General features: G+C 42.0%; 37 non-coding genes and 3 pseudogenes across 37 annotated transcripts; all 40 read right to left on the bottom strand.

The window, feature by feature from the left end:
- Window positions 1-283: 283 nt before the first annotated feature.
- LOC145884907 (5S ribosomal RNA) lies at window positions 284-402 on the bottom strand. Its single transcript, XR_014396487.1, has one exon. It is a non-coding gene; the product is annotated as a 5S ribosomal RNA (ribosomal RNA).
- Window positions 403-541: 139 nt separating this feature from the next.
- LOC145853539 (uncharacterized) lies at window positions 542-650 on the bottom strand (annotated as a pseudogene).
- A 409-nt stretch (window positions 651-1,059) lies between these two features.
- LOC145884906 (5S ribosomal RNA) lies at window positions 1,060-1,178 on the bottom strand. Its single transcript, XR_014396486.1, has one exon. It is a non-coding gene; the product is annotated as a 5S ribosomal RNA (ribosomal RNA).
- A 139-nt stretch (window positions 1,179-1,317) lies between these two features.
- LOC145852214 (5S ribosomal RNA) lies at window positions 1,318-1,436 on the bottom strand. Its single transcript, XR_014374068.1, has one exon. It is a non-coding gene; the product is annotated as a 5S ribosomal RNA (ribosomal RNA).
- Window positions 1,437-1,845: 409 nt separating this feature from the next.
- LOC145855485 (5S ribosomal RNA) lies at window positions 1,846-1,964 on the bottom strand. The gene has a single exon (XR_014376373.1). It is a non-coding gene; the product is annotated as a 5S ribosomal RNA (ribosomal RNA).
- Window positions 1,965-2,373: 409 nt separating this feature from the next.
- LOC145855484 (5S ribosomal RNA) lies at window positions 2,374-2,492 on the bottom strand. The gene has a single exon (XR_014376372.1). It is a non-coding gene; the product is annotated as a 5S ribosomal RNA (ribosomal RNA).
- A 409-nt stretch (window positions 2,493-2,901) lies between these two features.
- Window positions 2,902-3,020, bottom strand: LOC145855483 (5S ribosomal RNA). Its single transcript, XR_014376371.1, has one exon. It is a non-coding gene; the product is annotated as a 5S ribosomal RNA (ribosomal RNA).
- A 409-nt stretch (window positions 3,021-3,429) lies between these two features.
- Window positions 3,430-3,548, bottom strand: LOC145884905 (5S ribosomal RNA). Its single transcript, XR_014396485.1, has one exon. It is a non-coding gene; the product is annotated as a 5S ribosomal RNA (ribosomal RNA).
- A 139-nt stretch (window positions 3,549-3,687) lies between these two features.
- Window positions 3,688-3,796, bottom strand: LOC145853538 (uncharacterized; annotated as a pseudogene).
- Window positions 3,797-4,205: 409 nt separating this feature from the next.
- LOC145884904 (5S ribosomal RNA) lies at window positions 4,206-4,324 on the bottom strand. Its single transcript, XR_014396484.1, has one exon. It is a non-coding gene; the product is annotated as a 5S ribosomal RNA (ribosomal RNA).
- A 139-nt stretch (window positions 4,325-4,463) lies between these two features.
- On the bottom strand, window positions 4,464-4,582 carry LOC145852213 (5S ribosomal RNA). Its single transcript, XR_014374067.1, has one exon. It is a non-coding gene; the product is annotated as a 5S ribosomal RNA (ribosomal RNA).
- Window positions 4,583-4,991: 409 nt separating this feature from the next.
- LOC145855482 (5S ribosomal RNA) lies at window positions 4,992-5,110 on the bottom strand. The gene has a single exon (XR_014376370.1). It is a non-coding gene; the product is annotated as a 5S ribosomal RNA (ribosomal RNA).
- Window positions 5,111-5,519: 409 nt separating this feature from the next.
- LOC145855481 (5S ribosomal RNA) lies at window positions 5,520-5,638 on the bottom strand. Its single transcript, XR_014376369.1, has one exon. It is a non-coding gene; the product is annotated as a 5S ribosomal RNA (ribosomal RNA).
- Window positions 5,639-6,047: 409 nt separating this feature from the next.
- On the bottom strand, window positions 6,048-6,166 carry LOC145850803 (5S ribosomal RNA). Its single transcript, XR_014372651.1, has one exon. It is a non-coding gene; the product is annotated as a 5S ribosomal RNA (ribosomal RNA).
- A 139-nt stretch (window positions 6,167-6,305) lies between these two features.
- Window positions 6,306-6,414, bottom strand: LOC145853537 (uncharacterized; annotated as a pseudogene).
- A 409-nt stretch (window positions 6,415-6,823) lies between these two features.
- On the bottom strand, window positions 6,824-6,942 carry LOC145884546 (5S ribosomal RNA). The gene has a single exon (XR_014396124.1). It is a non-coding gene; the product is annotated as a 5S ribosomal RNA (ribosomal RNA).
- Window positions 6,943-7,351: 409 nt separating this feature from the next.
- On the bottom strand, window positions 7,352-7,470 carry LOC145884903 (5S ribosomal RNA). The gene has a single exon (XR_014396483.1). It is a non-coding gene; the product is annotated as a 5S ribosomal RNA (ribosomal RNA).
- Window positions 7,471-7,609: 139 nt separating this feature from the next.
- On the bottom strand, window positions 7,610-7,728 carry LOC145885960 (5S ribosomal RNA). The gene has a single exon (XR_014397544.1). It is a non-coding gene; the product is annotated as a 5S ribosomal RNA (ribosomal RNA).
- A 409-nt stretch (window positions 7,729-8,137) lies between these two features.
- On the bottom strand, window positions 8,138-8,256 carry LOC145855480 (5S ribosomal RNA). The gene has a single exon (XR_014376368.1). It is a non-coding gene; the product is annotated as a 5S ribosomal RNA (ribosomal RNA).
- Window positions 8,257-8,665: 409 nt separating this feature from the next.
- LOC145884545 (5S ribosomal RNA) lies at window positions 8,666-8,784 on the bottom strand. Its single transcript, XR_014396123.1, has one exon. It is a non-coding gene; the product is annotated as a 5S ribosomal RNA (ribosomal RNA).
- Window positions 8,785-9,193: 409 nt separating this feature from the next.
- LOC145855479 (5S ribosomal RNA) lies at window positions 9,194-9,312 on the bottom strand. The gene has a single exon (XR_014376367.1). It is a non-coding gene; the product is annotated as a 5S ribosomal RNA (ribosomal RNA).
- A 410-nt stretch (window positions 9,313-9,722) lies between these two features.
- Window positions 9,723-9,841, bottom strand: LOC145884544 (5S ribosomal RNA). The gene has a single exon (XR_014396122.1). It is a non-coding gene; the product is annotated as a 5S ribosomal RNA (ribosomal RNA).
- Window positions 9,842-10,250: 409 nt separating this feature from the next.
- Window positions 10,251-10,369, bottom strand: LOC145855478 (5S ribosomal RNA). The gene has a single exon (XR_014376366.1). It is a non-coding gene; the product is annotated as a 5S ribosomal RNA (ribosomal RNA).
- A 409-nt stretch (window positions 10,370-10,778) lies between these two features.
- LOC145857535 (5S ribosomal RNA) lies at window positions 10,779-10,897 on the bottom strand. The gene has a single exon (XR_014378434.1). It is a non-coding gene; the product is annotated as a 5S ribosomal RNA (ribosomal RNA).
- A 409-nt stretch (window positions 10,898-11,306) lies between these two features.
- LOC145885417 (5S ribosomal RNA) lies at window positions 11,307-11,425 on the bottom strand. Its single transcript, XR_014396998.1, has one exon. It is a non-coding gene; the product is annotated as a 5S ribosomal RNA (ribosomal RNA).
- A 139-nt stretch (window positions 11,426-11,564) lies between these two features.
- Window positions 11,565-11,683, bottom strand: LOC145886222 (5S ribosomal RNA). The gene has a single exon (XR_014397806.1). It is a non-coding gene; the product is annotated as a 5S ribosomal RNA (ribosomal RNA).
- A 139-nt stretch (window positions 11,684-11,822) lies between these two features.
- Window positions 11,823-11,941, bottom strand: LOC145855476 (5S ribosomal RNA). The gene has a single exon (XR_014376364.1). It is a non-coding gene; the product is annotated as a 5S ribosomal RNA (ribosomal RNA).
- Window positions 11,942-12,350: 409 nt separating this feature from the next.
- LOC145884902 (5S ribosomal RNA) lies at window positions 12,351-12,469 on the bottom strand. Its single transcript, XR_014396482.1, has one exon. It is a non-coding gene; the product is annotated as a 5S ribosomal RNA (ribosomal RNA).
- Window positions 12,470-12,878: 409 nt separating this feature from the next.
- On the bottom strand, window positions 12,879-12,997 carry LOC145884901 (5S ribosomal RNA). The gene has a single exon (XR_014396481.1). It is a non-coding gene; the product is annotated as a 5S ribosomal RNA (ribosomal RNA).
- Window positions 12,998-13,406: 409 nt separating this feature from the next.
- LOC145855475 (5S ribosomal RNA) lies at window positions 13,407-13,525 on the bottom strand. The gene has a single exon (XR_014376363.1). It is a non-coding gene; the product is annotated as a 5S ribosomal RNA (ribosomal RNA).
- A 139-nt stretch (window positions 13,526-13,664) lies between these two features.
- Window positions 13,665-13,783, bottom strand: LOC145855474 (5S ribosomal RNA). Its single transcript, XR_014376362.1, has one exon. It is a non-coding gene; the product is annotated as a 5S ribosomal RNA (ribosomal RNA).
- Window positions 13,784-14,192: 409 nt separating this feature from the next.
- On the bottom strand, window positions 14,193-14,311 carry LOC145884899 (5S ribosomal RNA). The gene has a single exon (XR_014396479.1). It is a non-coding gene; the product is annotated as a 5S ribosomal RNA (ribosomal RNA).
- Window positions 14,312-14,720: 409 nt separating this feature from the next.
- LOC145855473 (5S ribosomal RNA) lies at window positions 14,721-14,839 on the bottom strand. Its single transcript, XR_014376361.1, has one exon. It is a non-coding gene; the product is annotated as a 5S ribosomal RNA (ribosomal RNA).
- Window positions 14,840-14,978: 139 nt separating this feature from the next.
- LOC145884853 (5S ribosomal RNA) lies at window positions 14,979-15,097 on the bottom strand. Its single transcript, XR_014396433.1, has one exon. It is a non-coding gene; the product is annotated as a 5S ribosomal RNA (ribosomal RNA).
- A 409-nt stretch (window positions 15,098-15,506) lies between these two features.
- LOC145855472 (5S ribosomal RNA) lies at window positions 15,507-15,625 on the bottom strand. Its single transcript, XR_014376360.1, has one exon. It is a non-coding gene; the product is annotated as a 5S ribosomal RNA (ribosomal RNA).
- A 139-nt stretch (window positions 15,626-15,764) lies between these two features.
- LOC145855471 (5S ribosomal RNA) lies at window positions 15,765-15,883 on the bottom strand. The gene has a single exon (XR_014376359.1). It is a non-coding gene; the product is annotated as a 5S ribosomal RNA (ribosomal RNA).
- A 409-nt stretch (window positions 15,884-16,292) lies between these two features.
- LOC145855470 (5S ribosomal RNA) lies at window positions 16,293-16,411 on the bottom strand. The gene has a single exon (XR_014376358.1). It is a non-coding gene; the product is annotated as a 5S ribosomal RNA (ribosomal RNA).
- A 409-nt stretch (window positions 16,412-16,820) lies between these two features.
- On the bottom strand, window positions 16,821-16,939 carry LOC145855469 (5S ribosomal RNA). The gene has a single exon (XR_014376357.1). It is a non-coding gene; the product is annotated as a 5S ribosomal RNA (ribosomal RNA).
- A 409-nt stretch (window positions 16,940-17,348) lies between these two features.
- Window positions 17,349-17,467, bottom strand: LOC145855468 (5S ribosomal RNA). The gene has a single exon (XR_014376356.1). It is a non-coding gene; the product is annotated as a 5S ribosomal RNA (ribosomal RNA).
- A 409-nt stretch (window positions 17,468-17,876) lies between these two features.
- Window positions 17,877-17,995, bottom strand: LOC145855467 (5S ribosomal RNA). Its single transcript, XR_014376355.1, has one exon. It is a non-coding gene; the product is annotated as a 5S ribosomal RNA (ribosomal RNA).
- Between the last annotated feature and the right edge of the window lie 75 nt (window positions 17,996-18,070).

Here is an 18,070-nt window from a genome sequence, read left to right as displayed (position 1 = left end):
CTGTTCCCATCACTTTTTAGCACAGGTAGTTGGATAAAATACAAACTTTATTTCCTTTCATCATTTGAACAGGGCAAAGGAGCACAAAGCACACACAAGCTGCATTCAGCAACAATATTCTTGTTTGTCTTATAAATACAAGGCAGATGCTAATTGAAAACACAAGGAAATTTGATCCTATTAAAAAGGCAGGAAGCTGCATTTAGTCAATTCATCATTAAATGCTTACTACAAGGCAGTGTTGCTGATGAAATAGTGCAGGGGCACACCCTCGTGGACAAAATGCTTACAGCACCTGGTATTCCCAGGCGGTCTCCCATCCAAGTACTAACCAGGCCCGACCATGCTTAGCTTCCGAGATCAGACGAGATCGGGCGTACCCAGGCTGGTATGGCCGTAAGCGAGAAACAATCTCTTGCTACAACATATATAGTCAAAGTGAGTCTGATAAAACAGACATTTAGTCAATTCATCATTAAATGCTTAATACAAGGCAGTGTTGCTGATGAAATAGTGCAAGAGCACACCCTCGTGGACAAAATGCTTACAGCACCTGGTATTCCCAGGCGGTCTCCCATCCAAGTACTAACCAGGCCCGACCCTGCTTAGCTTCCGAGATCAGACGTACCCAGGCTGATATGGCCGTAAGCGAGAAACAATCTCTTGCTACAACATATATAGTCAAAGTGAGTGTGATAAACAGACATTGCATTTTCACCAATTAGATAAGCAGCTTGAACTTTGTGTCACTGAAAAAGTAGAAGAAATTACAAACACTGTTCCCATCACTTTTTAGCACAGGTAGTTGGATAAAATACAAACTTTATTTCCTTTCATCATTTGAACAGGGCAAAGGAGCACAAAGCACACACAAGCTGCATTCAGCAACAATATTCTTATTTGTCTTATAAATACAAGGCAGATGCTAATTGAAAACACAAGGAAATTTGATCCTATTAAAAAGGCAGGAAGCTGCATTTAGTCAATTCATCATTAAATGCTTACTACAAGGCAGTGTTGCTGATGAAATAGTGCAGGGGCACACCCTCGTGGACAAAATGCTTACAGCACCTGGTATTCCCAGGCGGTCTCCCATCCAAGTACTAACCAGGCCCGACCATGCTTAGCTTCCGAGATCAGACGAGATCGGGCGTACCCAGGCTGGTATGGCCGTAAGCGAGAAACAATCTCTTGCTACAACATATATAGTCAAAGTGAGTCTGATAAAACAGACATTTAGTCAAATCATCATTAAATGCTTAATACAAGGCAGTGTTGCTGATGAAATAGTGCAAGAGCACACCCTCGTGGACAAAATGCTTACAGCACCTGGTATTCCCAGGCGGTCTCCCATCCAAGTACTAACCAGGCCCGACCCTGCTTAGCTTCCGTGATCAGACGAGATTGGGCGTACCCAGGCTGGTATGGCCGTAAGCGAGAAACAACCTCTTGCTACAACATATATAGTCAAAGTGAGTGTGATAAACAGACATTGCATTTTCACCAATTAGATAAGCAGCTTGAACTTTGTGTCACTGAAAAAGTAGAAGAAATTACAAACACTGTTCCCATCACTTTTTAGCACAGGTAGTTGGATAAAATACAAACTTTATTTCCTTTCATCATTTGAACAGGGCAAAGGAGCACAAAGCACACACAAGCTGCATTCAGCAACAATATTCTTGTTTGTCTTATAAATACAAGGCAGATGCTAATTGAAAACACAAGGAAATTTGATCCTATTAAAAAGGCAGGAAGCTGCATTTAGTCAATTCATCATTAAATGCTTACTACAAGGCAGTGTTGCTGATGAAATAGTGCAGGGGCACACCCTCGTGGACAAAATGCTTACAGCACCTGGTATTCCCAGGCGGTCTCCCATCCAAGTACTAACCAGGCCCGACCCTGCTTAGCTTCCGAGATCAGACGAGATCGGGCGTACCCAGGCTGGTATGGCCGTAAGCGAGAAACAATCTCTTGCTACAACATATATAGTCAAAGTGAGTGTGATAAACAGACATTGCATTTTCACCAATTAGATAAGCAGCTTGAACTTTGTGTCACTGAAAAAGTAGAAGAAATTACAAACACTGTTCCCATCACTTTTTAGCACAGGTAGTTGGATAAAATACAAACTTTATTTCCTTTCATCATTTGAACAGGGCAAAGGAGCACAAAGCACACACAAGCTGCATTCAGCAACAATATTCTTGTTTGTCTTATAAATACAAGGCAGATGCTAATTGAAAACACAAGGAAATTTGATCCTATTAAAAAGGCAGGAAGCTGCATTTAGTCAATTCATCATTAAATGCTTACTACAAGGCAGTGTTGCTGATGAAATAGTGCAGGGGCACACCCTCGTGGACAAAATGCTTACAGCACCTGGTATTCCCAGGCGGTCTCCCATCCAAGTACTAACCAGGCCCGACCCTGCTTAGCTTCCGAGATCAGACGAGATCGGGCGTACCCAGGCTGGTATGGCCGTAAGCGAGAAACAATCTCTTGCTACAACATATATAGTCAAAGTGAGTGTGATAAACAGACATTGCATTTTCACCAATTAGATAAGCAGCTTGAACTTTGTGTCACTGAAAAAGTAGAAGAAATTACAAACACTGTTCCCATCACTTTTTAGCACAGGTAGTTGGATAAAATACAAACTTTATTTCCTTTCATCATTTGAACAGGGCAAAGGAGCACAAAGCACACACAAGCTGCATTCAGCAACAATATTCTTGTTTGTCTTATAAATACAAGGCAGATGCTAATTGAAAACACAAGGAAATTTGATCCTATTAAAAAGGCAGGAAGCTGCATTTAGTCAATTCATCATTAAATGCTTACTACAAGGCAGTGTTGCTGATGAAATAGTGCAGGGGCACACCCTCGTGGACAAAATGCTTACAGCACCTGGTATTCCCAGGCGGTCTCCCATCCAAGTACTAACCAGGCCCGACCCTGCTTAGCTTCCGAGATCAGACGAGATCGGGCGTACCCAGGCTGGTATGGCCGTAAGCGAGAAACAATCTCTTGCTACAACATATATAGTCAAAGTGAGTGTGATAAACAGACATTGCATTTTCACCAATTAGATAAGCAGCTTGAACTTTGTGTCACTGAAAAAGTAGAAGAAATTACAAACACTGTTCCCATCACTTTTTAGCACAGGTAGTTGGATAAAATACAAACTTTATTTCCTTTCATCATTTGAACAGGGCAAAGGAGCACAAAGCACACACAAGCTGCATTCAGCAACAATATTCTTGTTTGTCTTATAAATACAAGGCAGATGCTAATTGAAAACACAAGGAAATTTGATCCTATTAAAAAGGCAGGAAGCTGCATTTAGTCAATTCATCATTAAATGCTTACTACAAGGCAGTGTTGCTGATGAAATAGTGCAGGGGCACACCCTCGTGGACAAAATGCTTACAGCACCTGGTATTCCCAGGCGGTCTCCCATCCAAGTACTAACCAGGCCCGACCATGCTTAGCTTCCGAGATCAGACGAGATCGGGCGTACCCAGGCTGGTATGGCCGTAAGCGAGAAACAATCTCTTGCTACAACATATATAGTCAAAGTGAGTCTGATAAAACAGACATTTAGTCAATTCATCATTAAATGCTTAATACAAGGCAGTGTTGCTGATGAAATAGTGCAAGAGCACACCCTCGTGGACAAAATGCTTACAGCACCTGGTATTCCCAGGCGGTCTCCCATCCAAGTACTAACCAGGCCCGACCCTGCTTAGCTTCCGAGATCAGACGTACCCAGGCTGATATGGCCGTAAGCGAGAAACAATCTCTTGCTACAACATATATAGTCAAAGTGAGTGTGATAAACAGACATTGCATTTTCACCAATTAGATAAGCAGCTTGAACTTTGTGTCACTGAAAAAGTAGAAGAAATTACAAACACTGTTCCCATCACTTTTTAGCACAGGTAGTTGGATAAAATACAAACTTTATTTCCTTTCATCATTTGAACAGGGCAAAGGAGCACAAAGCACACACAAGCTGCATTCAGCAACAATATTCTTATTTGTCTTATAAATACAAGGCAGATGCTAATTGAAAACACAAGGAAATTTGATCCTATTAAAAAGGCAGGAAGCTGCATTTAGTCAATTCATCATTAAATGCTTACTACAAGGCAGTGTTGCTGATGAAATAGTGCAGGGGCACACCCTCGTGGACAAAATGCTTACAGCACCTGGTATTCCCAGGCGGTCTCCCATCCAAGTACTAACCAGGCCCGACCATGCTTAGCTTCCGAGATCAGACGAGATCGGGCGTACCCAGGCTGGTATGGCCGTAAGCGAGAAACAATCTCTTGCTACAACATATATAGTCAAAGTGAGTCTGATAAAACAGACATTTAGTCAAATCATCATTAAATGCTTAATACAAGGCAGTGTTGCTGATGAAATAGTGCAAGAGCACACCCTCGTGGACAAAATGCTTACAGCACCTGGTATTCCCAGGCGGTCTCCCATCCAAGTACTAACCAGGCCCGACCCTGCTTAGCTTCCGTGATCAGACGAGATTGGGCGTACCCAGGCTGGTATGGCCGTAAGCGAGAAACAACCTCTTGCTACAACATATATAGTCAAAGTGAGTGTGATAAACAGACATTGCATTTTCACCAATTAGATAAGCAGCTTGAACTTTGTGTCACTGAAAAAGTAGAAGAAATTACAAACACTGTTCCCATCACTTTTTAGCACAGGTAGTTGGATAAAATACAAACTTTATTTCCTTTCATCATTTGAACAGGGCAAAGGAGCACAAAGCACACACAAGCTGCATTCAGCAACAATATTCTTGTTTGTCTTATAAATACAAGGCAGATGCTAATTGAAAACACAAGGAAATTTGATCCTATTAAAAAGGCAGGAAGCTGCATTTAGTCAATTCATCATTAAATGCTTACTACAAGGCAGTGTTGCTGATGAAATAGTGCAGGGGCACACCCTCGTGGACAAAATGCTTACAGCACCTGGTATTCCCAGGCGGTCTCCCATCCAAGTACTAACCAGGCCCGACCCTGCTTAGCTTCCGAGATCAGACGAGATCGGGCGTACCCAGGCTGGTATGGCCGTAAGCGAGAAACAATCTCTTGCTACAACATATATAGTCAAAGTGAGTGTGATAAACAGACATTGCATTTTCACCAATTAGATAAGCAGCTTGAACTTTGTGTCACTGAAAAAGTAGAAGAAATTACAAACACTGTTCCCATCACTTTTTAGCACAGGTAGTTGGATAAAATACAAACTTTATTTCCTTTCATCATTTGAACAGGGCAAAGGAGCACAAAGCACACACAAGCTGCATTCAGCAACAATATTCTTGTTTGTCTTATAAATACAAGGCAGATGCTAATTGAAAACACAAGGAAATTTGATCCTATTAAAAAGGCAGGAAGCTGCATTTAGTCAATTCATCATTAAATGCTTACTACAAGGCAGTGTTGCTGATGAAATAGTGCAGGGGCACACCCTCGTGGACAAAATGCTTACAGCACCTGGTATTCCCAGGCGGTCTCCCATCCAAGTACTAACCAGGCCCGACCCTGCTTAGCTTCCGAGATCAGACGAGATCGGGCGTACCCAGGCTGGTATGGCCGTAAGCGAGAAACAATCTCTTGCTACAACATATATAGTCAAAGTGAGTGTGATAAACAGACATTGCATTTTCACCAATTAGATAAGCAGCTTGAACTTTGTGTCACTGAAAAAGTAGAAGAAATTACAAACACTGTTCCCATCACTTTTTAGCACAGGTAGTTGGATAAAATACAAACTTTATTTCCTTTCATCATTTGAACAGGGCAAAGGAGCACAAAGCACACACAAGCTGCATTCAGCAACAATATTCTTGTTTGTCTTATAAATACAAGGCAGATGCTAATTGAAAACACAAGGAAATTTGATCCTATTAAAAAGGCAGGAAGCTGCATTTAGTCAATTCATCATTAAATGCTTACTACAAGGCAGTGTTGCTGATGAAATAGTGCAGGGGCACACCCTCGTGGACAAAATGCTTACAGCACCTGGTATTCCCAGGCGGTCTCCCATCCAAGTACTAACCAGGCCCGACCATGCTTAGCTTCCGAGATCAGACAAGATCGGGCGTACCCAGGCTGGTATGGCCGTAAGCGAGAAACAATCTCTTGCTACAACATATATAGTCAAAGTGAGTCTGATAAAACAGACATTTAGTCAATTCATCATTAAATGCTTAATACAAGGCAGTGTTGCTGATGAAATAGTGCAAGAGCACACCCTCGTGGACAAAATGCTTACAGCACCTGGTATTCCCAGGCGGTCTCCCATCCAAGTACTAACCAGGCCCGACCCTGCTTAGCTTCCGAGATCAGACGTACCCAGGCTGATATGGCCGTAAGCGAGAAACAATCTCTTGCTACAACATATATAGTCAAAGTGAGTGTGATAAACAGACATTGCATTTTCACCAATTAGATAAGCAGCTTGAACTTTGTGTCACTGAAAAAGTAGAAGAAATTACAAACACTGTTCCCATCACTTTTTAGCACAGGTAGTTGGATAAAATACAAACTTTATTTCCTTTCATCATTTGAACAGGGCAAAGGAGCACAAAGCACACACAAGCTGCATTCAGCAACAATATTCTTGTTTGTCTTATAAATACAAGGCAGATGCTAATTGAAAACACAAGGAAATTTGATCCTATTAAAAAGGCAGGAAGCTGCATTTAGTCAATTCATCATTAAATGCTTACTACAAGGCAGTGTTGCTGATGAAATAGTGCAGGGGCACACCCTCGTGGACAAAATGCGTACAGCACCTGGTATTCCCAGGCGGTCTCCCATCCAAGTACTAACCAGGCCCGACCCTGCTTAGCTTCCGAGATCAGACGAGATCGGGCGTACCCAGGCTGGTATGGCCGTAAGCGAGAAACAATCTCTTGCTACAACATATATAGTCAAAGTGAGTGTGATAAACAGACATTGCATTTTCACCAATTAGATAAGCAGCTTGAACTTTGTGTCACTGAAAAAGTAGAAGAAATTACAAACACTGTTCCCATCACTTTTTAGCACAGGTAGTTGGATAAAATACAAACTTTATTTCCTTTCATCATTTGAACAGGGCAAAGGAGCACAAAGCACACACAAGCTGCATTCAGCAACAATATTCTTATTTGTCTTATAAATACAAGGCAGATGCTAATTGAAAACACAAGGAAATTTGATCCTATTAAAAAGGCAGGAAGCTGCATTTAGTCAATTCATCATTAAATGCTTACTACAAGGCAGTGTTGCTGATGAAATAGTGCAGGGGCACACCCTCGTGGACAAAATGCTTACAGCACCTGGTATTCCCAGGCGGTCTCCCATCCAAGTACTAACCAGGCCCGACCATGCTTAGCTTCCGAGATCAGACGAGATCGGGCGTACCCAGGCTGGTATGGCCGTAAGCGAGAAACAATCTCTTGCTACAACATATATAGTCAAAGTGAGTCTGATAAAACAGACATTTAGTCAAATCATCATTAAATGCTTAATACAAGGCAGTGTTGCTGATGAAATAGTGCAAGAGCACACCCTCGTGGACAAAATGCTTACAGCACCTGGTATTCCCAGGCGGTCTCCCATCCAAGTACTAACCAGGCCCGACCCTGCTTAGCTTCCGAGATCAGACGAGATTGGGCGTACCCAGGCTGGTATGGCCGTAAGCGAGAAACAACCTCTTGCTACAACATATATAGTCAAAGTGAGTGTGATAAACAGACATTGCATTTTCACCAATTAGATAAGCAGCTTGAACTTTGTGTCACTGAAAAAGTAGAAGAAATTACAAACACTGTTCCCATCACTTTTTAGCACAGGTAGTTGGATAAAATACAAACTTTATTTCCTTTCATCATTTGAACAGGGCAAAGGAGCACAAAGCACACACAAGCTGCATTCAGCAACAATATTCTTGTTTGTCTTATAAATACAAGGCAGATGCTAATTGAAAACACAAGGAAATTTGATCCTATTAAAAAGGCAGGAAGCTGCATTTAGTCAATTCATCATTAAATGCTTACTACAAGGCAGTGTTGCTGATGAAATAGTGCAGGGGCACACCCTCGTGGACAAAATGCTTACAGCACCTGGTATTCCCAGGCGGTCTCCCATCCAAGTACTAACCAGGCCCGACCCTGCTTAGCTTCCGAGATCAGACGAGATCGGGCGTACCCAGGCTGGTATGGCCGTAAGCGAGAAACAATCTCTTGCTACAACATATATAGTCAAAGTGAGTGTGATAAACAGACATTGCATTTTCACCAATTAGATAAGCAGCTTGAACTTTGTGTCACTGAAAAAGTAGAAGAAATTACAAACACTGTTCCCATCACTTTTTAGCACAGGTAGTTGGATAAAATACAAACTTTATTTCCTTTCATCATTTGAACAGGGCAAAGGAGCACAAAGCACACACAAGCTGCATTCAGCAACAATATTCTTGTTTGTCTTATAAATACAAGGCAGATGCTAATTGAAAACACAAGGAAATTTGATCCTATTAAAAAGGCAGGAAGCTGCATTTAGTCAATTCATCATTAAATGCTTACTACAAGGCAGTGTTGCTGATGAAATAGTGCAGGGGCACACCCTCGTGGACAAAATGCGTACAGCACCTGGTATTCCCAGGCGGTCTCCCATCCAAGTACTAACCAGGCCCGACCCTGCTTAGCTTCCGAGATCAGACGAGATCGGGCGTACCCAGGCTGGTATGGCCGTAAGCGAGAAACAATCTCTTGCTACAACATATATAGTCAAAGTGAGTGTGATAAACAGACATTGCATTTTCACCAATTAGATAAGCAGCTTGAACTTTGTGTCACTGAAAAAGTAGAAGAAATTACAAACACTGTTCCCATCACTTTTTAGCACAGGTAGTTGGATAAAATACAAACTTTATTTCCTTTCATCATTTGAACAGGGCAAAGGAGCACAAAGCACACACAAGCTGCATTCAGCAACAATATTCTTGTTTGTCTTATAAATACAAGGCAGATGCTAATTGAAAACACAAGGAAATTTGATCCTATTAAAAAGGCAGGAAGCTGCATTTAGTCAATTCATCATTAAATGCTTACTACAAGGCAGTGTTGCTGATGAAATAGTGCAGGGGCACACCCTCGTGGACAAAATGCTTACAGCACCTGGTATTCCCAGGCGGTCTCCCATCCAAGTACTAACCAGGCCCGACCCTGCTTAGCTTCCGAGATCAGACGAGATCGGGCGTACCCAGGCTGGTATGGCCGTAAGCGAGAAACAATCTCTTGCTACAACATATATAGTCAAAGTGAGTGTGATAAACAGACATTGCATTTTCACCAATTAGATAAGCAGCTTGAACTTTGTGTCACTGAAAAAGTAGAAGAAATTACAAACACTGTTCCCATCACTTTTTAGCACAGGTAGTTGGATAAAATACAAACTTTATTTCCTTTCATCATTTGAACAGGGCAAAGGAGCACAAAGCACACACAAGCTGCAATTCAGCAACAATATTCTTGTTTGTCTTATAAATACAAGGCAGATGCTAATTGAAAACACAAGGAAATTTGATCCTATTAAAAAGGCAGGAAGCTGCATTTAGTCAATTCATCATTAAATGCTTACTACAAGGCAGTGTTGCTGATGAAATAGTGCAGGGGCACACCCTCGTGGACAAAATGCGTACAGCACCTGGTATTCCCAGGCGGTCTCCCATCCAAGTACTAACCAGGCCCGACCCTGCTTAGCTTCCGAGATCAGACGAGATCGGGCGTACCCAGGCTGGTATGGCCGTAAGCGAGAAACAATCTCTTGCTACAACATATATAGTCAAAGTGAGTGTGATAAACAGACATTGCATTTTCACCAATTAGATAAGCAGCTTGAACTTTGTGTCACTGAAAAAGTAGAAGAAATTACAAACACTGTTCCCATCACTTTTTAGCACAGGTAGTTGGATAAAATACAAACTTTATTTCCTTTCATCATTTGAACAGGGCAAAGGAGCACAAAGCACACACAAGCTGCATTCAGCAACAATATTCTTATTTGTCTTATAAATACAAGGCAGATGCTAATTGAAAACACAAGGAAATTTGATCCTATTAAAAAGGCAGGAAGCTGCATTTAGTCAATTCATCATTAAATGCTTACTACAAGGCAGTGTTGCTGATGAAATAGTGCAGGGGCACACCCTCGTGGACAAAATGCTTACAGCACCTGGTATTCCCAGGCGGTCTCCCATCCAAGTACTAACCAGGCCCGACCCTGCTTAGCTTCCGAGATCAGACGAGATCGGGCGTACCCAGGCTGGTATGGCCGTAAGCGAGAAACAATCTCTTGCTACAACATATATAGTCAAAGTGAGTGTGATAAACAGACATTGCATTTTCACCAATTAGATAAGCAGCTTGAACTTTGTGTCACTGAAAAAGTAGAAGAAATTACAAACACTGTTCCCATCACTTTTTAGCACAGGTAGTTGGATAAAATACAAACTTTATTTCCTTTCATCATTTGAACAGGGCAAAGGAGCACAAAGCACACACAAGCTGCATTCAGCAACAATATTCTTGTTTGTCTTATAAATACAAGGCAGATGCTAATTGAAAACACAAGGAAATTTGATCCTATTAAAAAGGCAGGAAGCTGCATTTAGTCAATTCATCATTAAATGCTTACTACAAGGCAGTGTTGCTGATGAAATAGTGCAGGGGCACACCCTCGTGGACAAAATGCTTACAGCACCTGGTATTCCCAGGGGGTCTCCCATCCAAGTACTAACCAGGCCCGACCCTGCTTAGCTTCCGAGATCAGACGAGATCGGGCGTACCCAGGCTGGTATGGCCGTAAGCGAGAAACAATCTCTTGCTACAACATATATAGTCAAAGTGAGTGTGATAAACAGACATTGCATTTTCACCAATTAGATAAGCAGCTTGAACTTTGTGTCACTGAAAAAGTAGAAGAAATTACAAACACTGTTCCCATCACTTTTTACCACAGGTAGTTGGATAAAAAACTAACTTTATTTCCTTTCATCATTTGAACAGGGCAAAGGAGCACAAAGCACACACAAGCTGCATTCAGCAACAATATTCTTGTTTGTCTTATAAATACAAGGCAGATGCTAATTGAAAACACAAGGAAATTTGATCCTATTAAAAAGGCAGGAAGCTGCATTTAGTCAATTCATCATTAAATGCTTACTACAAGGCAGTGTTGCTGATGAAATAGTGCAGGGGCACACCCTCGTGGACAAAATGCTTACAGCACCTGGTATTCCCAGGCGGTCTCCCATCCAAGTACTAACCAGGCCCGACCCTGCTTAGCTTCTGAGATCAGACGAGATCGGGCGTACCCAGGCTGGTATGGCCGTAAGCGAGAAACAATCTCTTGCTACAACATATATAGTCAAAGTGAGTCTGATAAAACAGACATTTAGTCAATTCATCATTAAATGCTTAATACAAGGCAGTGTTGCTGATGAAATAGTGCAAGAGCACACCCTCGTGGACAAAATGCTTACAGCACCTGGTATTCCCAGGCGGTCTCCCATCCAAGTACTAACAAGGCCCGACCCTGCTTAGCTTCCGAGATCAGACGAGATCGGGCGTACCCAGGCTGGTATGGCCGTAAGCGAGAAACAATCTCTTGCTACAACATATATAGTCAAAGTGAGTCTGATAAAACAGACATTTAGTCAATTCATCATTAAATGCTTACTACAAGGCAGTGTTGCTGATGAAATAGTGCAAGAGCACACCCTCGTGGACAAAATGCTTACAGCACCTGGTATTCCCAGGCGGTCTCCCATCCAAGTACTAACCAGGCCCGACCCTGCTTAGCTTCCGAGATCAGACGAGATCGGGCGTACCCAGGCTGGTATGGCCGTAAGCGAGAAACAATCTCTTGCTACAACATATATAGTCAAAGTGAGTGTGATAAACAGACATTGCATTTTCACCAATTAGATAAGCAGCTTGAACTTTGTGTCACTGAAAAAGTAGAAGAAATTACAAACACTGTTCCCATCACTTTTTAGCACAGGTAGTTGGATAAAATACAAACTTTATTTCCTTTCATCATTTGAACAGGGCAAAGGAGCACAAAGCACACACAAGCTGCATTCAGCAACAATATTCTTGTTTGTCTTATAAATACAAGGCAGATGCTAATTGAAAACACAAGGAAATTTGATCCTATTAAAAAGGCAGGAAGCTGCATTTAGTCAATTCATCATTAAATGCTTACTACAAGGCAGTGTTGCTGATGAAATAGTGCAGGGGCACACCCTCGTGGACAAAATGCTTACAGCACCTGGTATTCCCAGGCGGTCTCCCATCCAAGTACTAACCAGGCCCGACCATGCTTAGCTTCCGAGATCAGACGAGATCGGGCGTACCCAGGCTGGTATGGCCGTAAGCGAGAAACAATCTCTTGCTACAACATATATAGTCAAAGTGAGTGTGATAAACAGACATTGCATTTTCACCAATTAGATAAGCAGCTTGAACTTTGTGTCACTGAAAAAGTAGAAGAAATTACAAACACTGTTCCCATCACTTTTTAGCACAGGTAGTTGGATAAAATACAAACTTTATTTCCTTTCATCATTTGAACAGGGCAAAGGAGCACAAAGCACACACAAGCTGCATTCAGCAACAATATTCTTGTTTGTCTTATAAATACAAGGCAGATGCTAATTGAAAACACAAGGAAATTTGATCCTATTAAAAAGGCAGGAAGCTGCATTTAGTCAATTCATCATTAAATGCTTACTACAAGGCAGTGTTGCTGATGAAATAGTGCAGGGGCACACCCTCGTGGACAAAATGCTTACAGCACCTGGTATTCCCAGGCGGTCTCCCATCCAAGTACTAACCAGGCCCGACCATGCTTAGCTTCCGAGATCAGACGAGATCGGGCGTACCCAGGCTGGTATGGCCGTAAGCGAGAAACAATCTCTTGCTACAACATATATAGTCAAAGTGAGTGTGATAAACAGACATTGCATTTTCACCAATTAGATAAGCAGCTTGAACTTTGTGTCACTGAAAAAGTAGAAGAAATTACAAACACTGTTCCCATCACTTTTTAGCACAGGTAGTTGGATAAAATACAAACTTTATTTCCTTTCATCATTTGAACAGGGCAAAGGAGCACAAAGCACACACAAGCTGCATTCAGCAACAATATTCTTGTTTGTCTTATAAATACAAGGCAGATGCTAATTGAAAACACAAGGAAATTTGATCCTATTAAAAAGGCAGGAAGCTGCATTTAGTCAATTCATCATTAAATGCTTACTACAAGGCAGTGTTGCTGATGAAATAGTGCAGGGGCACACCCTCGTGGACAAAATGCTTACAGCACCTGGTATTCCCAGGCGGTCTCCCATCCAAGTACTAACCAGGCCCGACCCTGCTTAGCTTCCGAGATCAGACGAGATCGGGCGTACCCAGGCTGGTATGGCCGTAAGCGAGAAACAATCTCTTGCTACAACATATATAGTCAAAGTGAGTCTGATAAAACAGACATTTAGTCAATTCATCATTAAATGCTTACTACAAGGCAGTGTTGCTGATGAAATAGTGCAAGAGCACACCCTCGTGGACAAAATGCTTACAGCACCTGGTATTCCCAGGCGGTCTCCCATCCAAGTACTAACCAGGCCCGACCCTGCTTAGCTTCCGAGATCAGACGAGATCGGGCGTACCCAGGCTGGTATGGCCGTAAGCGAGAAACAATCTCTTGCTACAACATATATAGTCAAAGTGAGTGTGATAAACAGACATTGCATTTTCACCAATTAGATAAGCAGCTTGAACTTTGTGTCACTGAAAAAGTAGAAGAAATTACAAACACTGTTCCCATCACTTTTTAGCACAGGTAGTTGGATAAAATACAAACTTTATTTCCTTTCATCATTTGAACAGGGCAAAGGAGCACAAAGCACACACAAGCTGCATTCAGCAACAATATTCTTGTTTGTCTTATAAATACAAGGCAGATGCTAATTGAAAACACAAGGAAATTTGATCCTATTAAAAAGGCAGGAAGCTGCATTTAGTCAATTCATCATTAAATGCTTACTACAAGGCAGTGTTGCTGATGAAATAGTGCAGGGGCACACCCTCGTGGACAAAATGCTTACAGCACCTGGTATTCCCAGGCGGTCTCCCATCCAAGTACTAACCAGGCCCGACCATGCTTAGCTTCCGAGATCAGACGAGATCGGGCGTACCCAGGCTGGTATGGCCGTAAGCGAGAAACAATCTCTTGCTACAACATATATAGTCAAAGTGAGTGTGATAAACAGACATTGCATTTTCACCAATTAGATAAGCAGCTTGAACTTTGTGTCACTGAAAAAGTAGAAGAAATTACAAACACTGTTCCCATCACTTTTTAGCACAGGTAGTTGGATAAAATACAAACTTTATTTCCTTTCATCATTTGAACAGGGCAAAGGAGCACAAAGCACACACAAGCTGCATTCAGCAACAATATTCTTGTTTGTCTTATAAATACAAGGCAGATGCTAATTGAAAACACAAGGAAATTTGATCCTATTAAAAAGGCAGGAAGCTGCATTTAGTCAATTCATCATTAAATGCTTACTACAAGGCAGTGTTGCTGATGAAATAGTGCAGGGGCACACCCTCGTGGACAAAATGCTTACAGCACCTGGTATTCCCAGGCGGTCTCCCATCCAAGTACTAACCAGGCCCGACCCTGCTTAGCTTCCGAGATCAGACGAGATCGGGCGTACCCAGGCTGGTATGGCCGTAAGCGAGAAACAATCTCTTGCTACAACATATATAGTCAAAGTGAGTCTGATAAAACAGACATTTAGTCAATTCATCATTAAATGCTTAATACAAGGCAGTGTTGCTGATGAAATAGTGCAAGAGCACACCCTCGTGGACAAATTGCTTACAGCACCTGGTATTCCCAGGCGGTCTCCCATCCAAGTACTAACCAGGACCGACCCTGCTTAGCTTCCGAGATCAGACGAGATCGGGCGTACCCAGGCTGGTATGGCCGTAAGCGAGAAACAATCTCTTGCTACAACATATATAGTCAAAGTGAGTGTGATAAACAGACATTGCATTTTCACCAATTAGATAAGCAGCTTGAACTTTGTGTCACTGAAAAAGTAGAAGAAATTACAAACACTGTTCCCATCACTTTTTAGCACAGGTAGTTGGATAAAATACAAACTTTATTTCCTTTCATCATTTGAACAGGGCAAAGGAGCACAAAGCACACACAAGCTGCATTCAGCAACAATATTCTTGTTTGTCTTATAAATACAAGGCAGATGCTAATTGAAAACACAAGGAAATTTGATCCTATTAAAAAGGCAGGAAGCTGCATTTAGTCAATTCATCATTAAATGCTTACTACAAGGCAGTGTTGCTGATGAAATAGTGCAGGGGCACACCCTCGTGGACAAAATGCTTACAGCACCTGGTATTCCCAGGCGGTCTCCCATCCAAGTACTAACCAGGCCCGACCCTGCTTAGCTTCCGAGATCAGACGAGATCGGGCGTACCCAGGCTGGTATGGCCGTAAGCGAGAAACAATCTCTTGCTACAACATATATAGTCAAAGTGAGTCTGATAAAACAGACATTTAGTCAATTCATCATTAAATGCTTAATACAAGGCAGTGTTGCTGATGAAATAGTGCAAGAGCACACCCTCGTGGACAAAATGCTTACAGCACCTGGTATTCCCAGGCGGTCTCCCATCCAAGTACTAACCAGGCCCGACCCTGCTTAGCTTCCGAGATCAGACGAGATCGGGCGTACCCAGGCTGGTATGGCCGTAAGCGAGAAACAATCTCTTGCTACAACATATATAGTCAAAGTGAGTGTGATAAACAGACATTGCATTTTCACCAATTAGATAAGCAGCTTGAACTTTGTGTCACTGAAAAAGTAGAAGAAATTACAAACACTGTTCCCATCACTTTTTAGCACAGGTAGTTGGATAAAATACAAACTTTATTTCCTTTCATCATTTGAACAGGGCAAAGGAGCACAAAGCACACACAAGCTGCATTCAGCAACAATATTCTTGTTTGTCTTATAAATACAAGGCAGATGCTAATTGAAAACACAAGGAAATTTGATCCTATTAAAAAGGCAGGAAGCTGCATTTAGTCAATTCATCATTAAATGCTTACTACAAGGCAGTGTTGCTGATGAAATAGTGCAGGGGCACACCCTCGTGGACAAAATGCTTACAGCACCTGGTATTCCCAGGCGGTCTCCCATCCAAGTACTAACCAGGCCCGACCCTGCTTAGCTTCCGAGATCAGACGAGATCGGGCGTACCCAGGCTGGTATGGCCGTAAGCGAGAAACAATCTCTTGCTACAACATATATAGTCAAAGTGAGTGTGATAAACAGACATTGCATTTTCACCAATTAGATAAGCAGCTTGAACTTTGTGTCACTGAAAAAGTAGAAGAAATTACAAACACTGTTCCCATCACTTTTTACCACAGGTAGTTGGATAAAATACAAACTTTATTTCCTTTCATCATTTGAACAGGGCAAAGGAGCACAAAGCACACACAAGCTGCATTCAGCAACAATATTCTTGTTTGTCTTATAAATACAAGGCAGATGCTAATTGAAAACACAAGGAAATTTGATCCTATTAAAAAGGCAGGAAGCTGCATTTAGTCAATTCATCATTAAATGCTTACTACAAGGCAGTGTTGCTGATGAAATAGTGCAGGGGCACACCCTCGTGGACAAAATGCTTACAGCACCTGGTATTCCCAGGCGGTCTCCCATCCAAGTACTAACCAGGCCCGACCCTGCTTAGCTTCCGAGATCAGACGAGATCGGGCGTACCCAGGCTGGTATGGCCGTAAGCGAGAAACAATCTCTTGCTACAACATATATAGTCAAAGTGAGTGTGATAAACAGACATTGCATTTTCACCAATTAGATAAGCAGCTTGAACTTTGTGTCACTGAAAAAGTAGAAGAAATTACAAACACTGTTCCCATCACTTTTTAGCACAGGTAGTTGGATAAAATACAAACTTTATTTCCTTTCATCATTTGAACAGGGCAAAGGAGCACAAAGCACACACAAGCTGCATTCAGCAACAATATTCTTGTTTGTCTTATAAATACAAGGCAGATGCTAATTGAAAACACAAGGAAATTTGATCCTATTAAAAAGGCAGGAAGCTGCATTTAGTCAATTCATCATTAAATGCTTACTACAAGGCAGTGTTGCTGATGAAATAGTGCAGGGGCACACCCTCGTGGACAAAATGCTTACAGCACCTGGTATTCCCAGGCGGTCTCCCATCCAAGTACTAACCAGGCCCGACCCTGCTTAGCTTCCGAGATCAGACGAGATCGGGCGTACCCAGGCTGGTATGGCCGTAAGCGAGAAACAATCTCTTGCTACAACATATATAGTCAAAGTGAGTGTGATAAACAGACATTGCATTTTCACCAATTAGATAGGCAAATTGAACTTTGTGTCACTGAAAAAGTAGAAGAAATTACAAACACTGTTCCCATCACTTTTTTGCACAGGTAGTTGGATAAAATACAAACTTTATTTCCTTTCATCATTTGAACAGGGCAAAGGAGCACAAAGCACACACAAGCTGCATTCAGCAACAATATTCTTGTTTGTCTTATAAATACAAGGCAGATGCTAATTGAAAACACAAGGAAATTTGATCCTATTAAAAAGGCAGGAAGCTGCATTTAGTCAATTCATCATTAAATGCTTACTACAAGGCAGTGTTGCTGATGAAATAGTGCAGGGGCACACCCTCGTGGACAAAATGCTTACAGCACCTGGTATTCCCAGGCGGTCTCCCATCCAAGTACTAACCAGGCCCGACCCTGCTTAGCTTCCGAGATCAGACGAGATCGGGCGTACCCAGGCTGGTATGGCCGTAAGCGAGAAACAATCTCTTGCTACAACATATATAGTCAAAGTGAGTCTGATAAAACAGACATTTAGTCAATTCATCATT

Source organism: Salmo salar, chromosome 08 (assembly GCF_965601325.2).
Source record: "Salmo salar chromosome 08, fSalSal1, whole genome shotgun sequence".
Classification (NCBI taxonomy): Eukaryota; Metazoa; Chordata; class Actinopteri; order Salmoniformes; family Salmonidae; genus Salmo; species Salmo salar.
Note: the sequence above shows the minus strand (reverse complement) of the source record. Positions and strands in the feature narration are given on the sequence as shown.